General features: G+C 35.2%; 1 non-coding gene and 1 pseudogene across 1 annotated transcript; one reads left to right on the top strand and one right to left on the bottom strand.

Annotated features, from left to right (window-relative positions):
• Window positions 1–471: 471 nt before the first annotated feature.
• On the top strand, window positions 472–575 carry LOC112714199 (small nucleolar RNA R71). The gene has a single exon (XR_003159154.1). It is a non-coding gene; the product is annotated as a small nucleolar RNA R71 (small nucleolar RNA).
• A 5,570-nt stretch (window positions 576–6,145) lies between these two features.
• Window positions 6,146–8,200, bottom strand: LOC112709104 (uridylate kinase PUMPKIN, chloroplastic-like; annotated as a pseudogene).

Raw genomic sequence — 8,200 nt, 5'->3', positions numbered from 1 at the left:
TGTTGAGGCTTTTGTTGATCCTTCCATGAGAAATTTGGATCATTTCTCCATGATGAGTTATAGGTGTTTCCATAAGGTTCACCCATGTAATTAACCTCTGCCATTGCAGGGTTCTCAGGATCATAAGCTTCTTCAGAAGCTGCCTCTTTAGTACTGTTGGATGCATTTTGCCATCCATTCAGACTTTGAGAGATCATGTTGACTTGCTGAGTCAACACTTTGTTCTGAGCCAATATGGCATTCAGAGTATCAATTTCAAGAACTTCCTTCCTCTGAGGCATCCCACTATTCACGGAATTCCTCTCAAAAGTGTACATGAATTGGTTATATGCAACCATGTCAATAAGTTCTTGAGCCTCTTCAGACGTTTTCTTTAGGTGAATAGATCCACCTGCAGAATGGTCCAATGACATCTTGAAAAATTCAGATAGACCATAATAGAATATATCTAATATGGTCCATTCTGAAAACATGTCAGAAGGACACTTTTTGGTCATCTGCTTGTATCTTTCCCAAGCTTCATAGAAGGATTCACCATCTTTTTGCTTGAAGGTCTGAACATCCACTCTAAGCTTGCTCAGCTTTTGAGGAGGAAAGAATTTATCCAAGAAGGCCGTGACCAATCTTATCCCAGGAGTCCAGGCTATCTTTAGGTTGTGAGTCCAACCATGTTCTAGCTCTATCTCTTACAGCAAAAGGAAAAAGCATGAGCCTGTAGACTTCAAGATCTACTCCATTTGTCTTAACAGTCTCACAAATCTACAAGAACTCAGTTAAAAACTGGTAAGGATCTTCAGATGAAAGTCCATAAAACTTGCAGTTCTGTTGCATTAAAGCAACTAGTTGAGGCTTAAGCTCAAAATTGTTGGCTCCAATGGCAGGAATGGAGATGCTTCTTCCATCAAATTTGGACGTTGGTTTTGTGAAGTCACCAAGCATTCTCCTTGCATTATTGTTGTTGGGTTCGGCTGCCATCTCTTTCTCTTGTTCGAAAATTTCAGAAAGGTTGCCTCTGGATTGTTGTAGTTTAGCTTCTCTTAGTTTCCTCTTCAGAGTCCTTTCAGGTTCTGGATCAGCTTCAACAAGAGTGTCTTTTTTCTTGTTCCTGCTCATATAGGGAAGAAGAGAACAAGAAAAGAAAGAGGAATCCTCTATGTCAAAGTATAGAGATTCCTTTATGTTAGTAGAAGAAAAAAAAAGGGCAGAGTAGTGAAGAAGAATGGGTAAGGATAGAGGTGGTGATCTGAGATGAAGAGAGATGAAGAGAAGTGTTAGTGAATAAATAAATAAATAGATAGAAGGAGAGATAGAGAATTTCGAAAATAATTTTGAAAAAGTAGTTAGTGATTTTCGAAAATTAAAGATAAGATATGATTAAAATTAAAATTTAAACAATTAAAAAGAATTTTTTTGAAAAAGAGGGAGGTATTTTCAAAAATTAGAGGGGGAAAAGTAGTTAGGTGGTTTTGAAAAAGACAAGAAACAAATAAAAAGTCAAATAGTTAGTTGAAAAAGATATTAAAATCAAATTTGAAAAGATAAGAAGATAAGAAGTTAGATAAGATATTTTGAAATCAAATTTTTGAAAAAGATAAAATTTTGAAAAAGATATGATAAAAAGATAAGATATAAAAGATATGATAAGACATGTTTGAAAAAGATTTAATTTTTAAAATTAAAATTAATTACTTTACTAACAAGAAACTACAAGATAAGATTCTAGAATTTAAAGATTGAACCATTCTTAACAAGAAAGTAACAAACTTCAATTTTTTGAATCAATCACATTAATTGTTAGTGTAATTTCGAAATTTTTGAAATAAAGATAAGGAAGAGATTTTGAAAATATTTTGAAAAAGATTTTTAGAATTTTCGAAAAAAAGAAAAAAAATGAAAAAGATATGATTTTTGAAAAAAAGATTTTTGAAAAGATAAGATTTTTAAAATTTGAAAATTTGACTTGACTTGTAAGAAACAACTAATTTTGAAAATTTTTGACTAAGTCAACTTCAAATTTTCGAAATTTTGAGAGAAAAAAGAAAAAGATATTTTTTATTTTTGAATTTTTAATGATGAGAGAGAAAAATTAAAAACGTCATTTTTGTGTTTTTCTCTTTTCTTTATGGATCAAAACAAAGAATGCATGCAAAAACACTATGAATGTCAAGATGAACACCAAGAACACTATGAAGATCATGATGAACATCAAGAATATAATTTTGAAAGATTTTTAATGCAAAGAAAACATGCAAGACACCAAACTTAGAAATCTTTAATGCATGGACTCTAACAAACAAAAAAATGCATATGAAAAACAACAAACAACACAAAAAAAGAAAACATCAAGATCAAACAAGAAGACTTGTCAAGAACAACTCGAAGATCATGAAGAACACCATGAATGCATGAATTTTCGAAAAATGCAAGAAAAATTTTTTAAAGCATGCAATTGACACCAAACTTAAAAGTTGACTCAAGACTCAAACAAGAAACACAAAATATTTTTGGTTTTTATGATTTTATGATTTTTTTGGTATTTTCTTTATTTATTTTCGAAAAAAAAAGGAAAAAAAAATTTTGAAAACAAAACAAAAAGAAATTACCTAATCTGAGCAACAAGATGAACCGTCAGTTGTCCATACTCGAACAATCCCCGGCAACGGCACCAAAAACTTGGTGGACGAAATTGTGATCATCAATGTTGTACTCTTTATTGTTGTATGGAATAATTATAATGGCTCTTTGCTATGTGTGGACATAACTCCGTTCAACTAACCAGCAAGTGTACTGGGTCATCCAAGTAATAAACCTTACGTGAGTAAGGGTAGATTCCACAGAGATTGTTGGTATGAAGCAAGCTATGGTCATCTTGTAAATCTCAGTCAGACGGATTTAAATAAATTATGGAATTTGGAAAATCAAATAATAGTAAATAAACATAAAATAAGGATAAAGTTACTCATGTATTTCCATGATGGGAATTTCAGATAGGTGTATGGAGATGCTGTGCTCCTCCTGAATCTCTGCTTTCCTACTACTTCATCCAATCCTTCTTACTCCTTTCCATGGCAAGCTGTATGTAGGGCATCACCGTTGTCAATGGCTACATCCCATACTCTCAGTGAAAAAGGTCCAAATGCTCTGTCACAGCACAGCTAATCATCTGTCGGTTCTCAATCAGGTTGGAGTAGAATCCCTTGATTCTTTTACGTCTGTCACTAACGCCCAGCCTTCAGGAGTTTGAAGCTCGTCACAGTCATTCAATTCCAGAATCCTACTTGGAATAACACAGACAAGGTTAGACCTTCCGGATTCCCATGAATGCCACCATCAATTCTAGCTTATACCACGAAGATTCTGATTAAGGAATCCAAGAGATATGCGCCCGGTCTAGGGTAGAACGGAAGTGGTTGTCAATCACGCGCGTTCATAGGTGAGAATGATAATGAGTGTCATGGATCATCACATTCATCAAGTTGAAGTGTAACGAATATCTTAGAATAGGAATAATTCGAATTGGATAGAAAATAATAGTAATTGCATTGAAACTTGAGGTACAGCAGAGCTCCACACCCTTAATCTATGGTGTGTAGAAACTCCACCGTTGAAAATACATAAGTGAAAGGTTCAGGCATGGCCGAATGGCCAGCCCCCCAAAACGTGATCAATAGTCTCCTCAGATGAAGAATAAAATAAAACTGAGACCAAAGATGTCTAATACAATAGTAAATTATCCTGTTTATACTAGACTAGCTACTAGGGTTTACATGAGTAAGTAATTGATGCATAAATCCACTTTCGGGGCCCACTTGGTGTGTGTTTGGGCTGAGCTTGATCTATCCACGAGCTGAGGCTTCTTTTGGAGTTGAACGCCAAGTTGTAACGTGTTTTGGGCGTTCAACTCCGGGTCGTGACGTGTTTCTGGCGTTTTACTCTAGACAGCAACATGGAACTGGCGTTGAGCGCCAGTTTACGTCATCAATTCCCGAATAAACTATAAACTATTATATATATCTGGAAAGCTCTAGATGTCTACTTTCCAACTCCGTTGAGAGCGCACCTTTTGGAGTTTTGTAGCTCCAGAAATCCCATTTCGAATGCAGGGAGGTCAGATTCCAACAGCATCAGCAGTCCTTTGTCAGCCTCCTATCAGAGTTTTGCTCAAGTCCCTCAATTTCAGCCAGAAATTACCTGAAATCACAGAAAAACACACAAACTCATAGTAAAATCCAGAAATATGAATTTAACATAAAAACTAATGAAAACATCCCTAAAAGTAGCTTGAACTTACTAAAAACTACCTAAAAACAATGCCAAAAAGCGTATAAATTATCCGCTCATCATGCGTACACGTACCATGCGTATGCATGCCTCTGCTGTCAGCAAAGTTAATTTTTATGTTTTAAAACCCAATTTCAAATCTCTAAACCTCTATTTTCACTCTTTTAACCCTAGATCTTAGTAGTAGGCCTAGTAATGAGATGAAGCTAGGAAAGAGGAGGTATCTTAGGGGTGAAGTAAGGTTGGAAAGTGATGATTTATATATGAAAAATGTGAATGCATGAAGTATATGTGATGCCATAGCTATGATGAATGGTTGTGAAATGATTACGAATGATTATGAATGAATGTGATAACTGAGGCCTGATTGAGATTTGTTGATGATGAGAATGTATGAGTTTCTCTCTATTGTAAGATGTGTCACGCACTATATTCCATGAGTGTGACGGGCACTATATCTCGAGAGCGTGGTGGGCGCTATATCCCAAGAGTGTGGGAGCACCTTACCCTGGAAAGTGTGTCGGGCACTATATCCCATGAGTGTGACGGGTACTATATCCCGAGATCGTGGCGGGCACTATATCCCATGAGTGTGGAAATACTTTGTCCCAGGTAATACGACGGGCACTATATCCCATGAGTGTGGTAGGCACTATATCCCGAGAGTGTGATGGGCACTATATCCCAATAGTGTGCAGGCATGTTAGAGAGATGATATCTGGGTTAGCTACCAGGAATATCGGGTTCTGGTAAAGTAACCGACACGTGAGCTCACTACCAGTAGGATAGACATTCATCATATGCATATGTGTGTTTTGTTTGCTTGTGCATTAATTGGGCTTGCCTATATGATTATATTGCTTACCTGCTATATTTGCTACCTGTTTTATCTGTATTCTACTTGTGTTTGCTTTGTCTGCTTGTATGTCTTTGTGGTTCTACAAGAGTTTGGAGGATTGAAGGAAGGCGGAGATTTGAGGGTTTTAATTAGAGTTTCAGTTAAGTTTAGGAAGTCTTAGATGACCACTCTGGTTTATGATTTCTGTCTTAGTTCGTTAAGTCTTATAATCTAAGTGTCGGAGTTCTAGGATTGCCTCTAGCTTTCTCAGGACCTTATATCTTATGTATGTGGCACCATTACCATGTTGAGAACCTCTCTGGTTCTCACCCTATGCGGATTTTGTGGTTTCTAGATGCAGAACGTGAGGCACCTCGTTGAGGCATGCTGGAAGCTTCTGATAGCGAAGATCTTTGAGCTGTTGGGACCTTATTTTGGTTATATGTATTTATATAGATACTTATTATCACCACTTATTATATATATGATGTATTAACTCCCTTTTAGAGGTTATTTTGGCGAAACAGGTTCTGTAACTCTGTATTTTGGGTTCTTTTGGGTTCTTTTATATATATGTATATACACTTATGTGCTCTGGCAGGTTTAACCTTTGCAAGCCGAGTCTTGAGCTTGATATTTGTACCTTGGAACTATCTTTTGTTTATATCCAAGTTAGCTTACTTTTACGTTGCTTCGTTTACTTTAACGCTTCGTGAGTATTGCATTTTTCGATTTAAGAATTTTGCTTTACCCTTTCTTCAAAGACTCCTAGTTATAAATCTTTTTCACTATATTATATATATGACTTTGTATTTTAGAGGTCGTAATACCTCACCACCTCTGTCTTATGACTTAACCATAAGATTCTGTGTGGTGGGGTGTTACATAGTACATCAAAATATCTGTTGCAAAGTAACTAACCTCGCAGTTTCTGATCTTCAACTGGACACTTGTGTAAAAAAAGCACAAAAGAATCACTTGCTAACTAGACCTCAAATGTTTTCATATTCTCAAAATGGTAGAATTTCATGTTGCCCAAATCAGAGTGCCAACCATCTCACCTTTGATGGCTTTCTCAATGTTACTTGGTTTGTTTAGATTGAATACAACAACTACACCAAAAGAAGGGGACTGAGAAGATAAATAAACAAATAATGTAATATCAATATAGGATTAATTCCATTTAAAAGCATAGAAAGAGTAGTTCATGCTTCCATGCAGGGGCTTACCAAGAATATTATTTTTCTTGCACAGCGTTATTGAAGGCATGTTCATGACTGAGAGATCTTTCGAGGTAACCTCTTGATAAGTAAGTGTGTCAAGAACGCGTGCTTGTGGGTTACGCCTTGGGTCATCAATATGCACTCCATCGACATTTTTTGCTTTGAGTACAACCTCTTCATTAACTACATAAATGACAAAATAAAAGTAAGTGGATTGCGATAAAGTTTCCTTCACATGCAAAACCGACATCAAATTCAGAATGTACCATACAGATTAGTGGGATGAATATTATTTTCTTATCTTGAATAAGAAAATCTCACATCCTTTGTTATGATATACTAAAACTATATGAATAAATTCATCAACAAAAAAAATCTAGAACATTTCATCGTCAGCAGATTCTAAACCACAACGATAGAAAATTAACTTACTTTTTGAACTTCTGAGTGCAACAGCAGTGTCTGTAGTAAAGAATGGATTTCCAGTTCCAACGGCAAAAATGATAACCCTTCCTTTTTTCAAATGCCTCACAGACCTCCTATGTATATATGATTTTGCAACCTCAGACATGCAAAATACTGTCTGCACTTGAGTAGGAATGCCAATACTTTCCATTGTTGCTTGAAGAAATAAAGCATTCATCATAGTTGCCAACATCTTGAAGGAAAATTTAGGCACAATTTAGTAACTATCTAATAGATATTATCCTTTTTGAGAAATATATTGTAAAAGTACATAAGAACATAACATATCAGAATTTCAAGTGAATTATTATCACAGTGGAACTGAAACTAACCTCATGGGATAAATTTATAACAACCGAGTTTTGACAGAACACCAAAGACTTAATTAAGATAGAGTAAGGTAACTACCCAATATAATCATTAGATGACTGGTCCAGGAAACTGCATCAAGCCCAAGATGATCCACGGAAGATGTCACCCCACTAACTACTATTGTAACTTGAAATATTAGCCTAATCAGTAATCATAAAACTTAACTTTGTAACAAGTGAATAGCTTAAACAGTTTCTACTTTCATTCTTTCAAGTAATACCCCTTAACTTGCAATGATATTATGACCTCTAACGAAATTTCCACTGACACTAAAATACTGGAATCCAGATCTTTCTGGTGCTAGAATTTCCTGTATTTTGGGGTTTTTATTGATTGTGGATTATTTTGGTTTTGGTAAAACTAGTTGAATGGATAACCTAATAGTTCATTATTATGGAATTGGGAATTACCATGTGTTATTATAGTGTAATGGGTGATGGAACTAGGTTACTATATATTCATACTTTGGATAGGATCCCCATCAATGATATACTATCTCAAAAATAGACAGCTTAGCCAAAATTTTGACTCTAATAGAATTTATTAGAACTCTTAGTCCATTCTCTTTTGATGTGGGACATTATCTCACATTTAAAGATCTAACATGTGGTACCCCTCCTCAAGATTAAGAACATGGTGATGTAATATAAAAAAACTACAATAATAATGATAACAAGATTATAGCATATAAAGAACAAATCAATAAACTATATTCACTTCAATGCCAAGATGAGTTACAGCTGCTACCTCCCTTGCAATAGCCATTGATATCTAGAAAGAAAAATTAAAAAAACAATGTTAGGACAAGAAGGAACATATAAATGTTAGACTTTTATCCATCTATTTATGATGTTTTTGAATAGAGCATAAAAATGTGATTTTGGGTTGTTGATCTTGGGATCAATATTTTTGGAGTGATCTCCGGCAAGAGCTTCTCCACTGATTTTGAGCAATACCCTTTGCCACTTGATAGGTTGGTTGCTGAATTCATTTATTGACAGTGCAAACGGAGACATGGATG

The sequence above is a fragment of the Arachis hypogaea genome, chromosome 9, assembly GCF_003086295.3.
Source record: "Arachis hypogaea cultivar Tifrunner chromosome 9, arahy.Tifrunner.gnm2.J5K5, whole genome shotgun sequence".
Classification (NCBI taxonomy): domain Eukaryota; kingdom Viridiplantae; phylum Streptophyta; class Magnoliopsida; order Fabales; family Fabaceae; genus Arachis; species Arachis hypogaea.
Note: the sequence above shows the minus strand (reverse complement) of the source record. Positions and strands in the feature narration are given on the sequence as shown.